Here is a 490-nt window from a genome sequence, read left to right as displayed (position 1 = left end):
GGCGTGCATCCCCCCAGCTCAATGTCACACACTGGCGAGTGACACAAGTGCCACCACGGAAGCCGGTGGGCCCGGGGAATCGGAATTCAAAGTACCCCGGAGCGCCTGATCCCCTCCACAAGTTACAGAAGGTCCTTGGACCTCGTGAGCAGCTGGTGTGAAGCTGTAATTACCTTAATTAGCTCTGGGATTGCATTCCCTCCCCGTGCTAATTTCGTTTCTACAGTAACCAGCCCAAGAGGTGTGCGTGCGCTCGGAGCTAGACGGAGACAGGAGCCTCAGCAGCCACTGCAGGCACCCCGAAACCAGCCCGAAACCGGGGGCCACCCCCCAATCCCCACCCCCCAGGGCTCAGCCAGCCCTGCGCTCCTCCTGCAGAGGTTCGCAAGAGTCCTCGCTGTTTCCCAACATCTCAAGGGAGTCGTTTGTTGCTGGGAGCATCCACCCGGCTCTGGGGGGAGAGAGTGGCTGGGAGGAGAGGGACCGGAGG

Source organism: Haemorhous mexicanus, chromosome 25 (genome assembly GCF_027477595.1).
Source record: "Haemorhous mexicanus isolate bHaeMex1 chromosome 25, bHaeMex1.pri, whole genome shotgun sequence".
NCBI lineage: Eukaryota > Metazoa > Chordata > Aves > Passeriformes > Fringillidae > Haemorhous > Haemorhous mexicanus.
The sequence above is the reverse complement of the archived record's forward strand: the minus strand, read 5'-3'. Positions refer to the sequence as shown.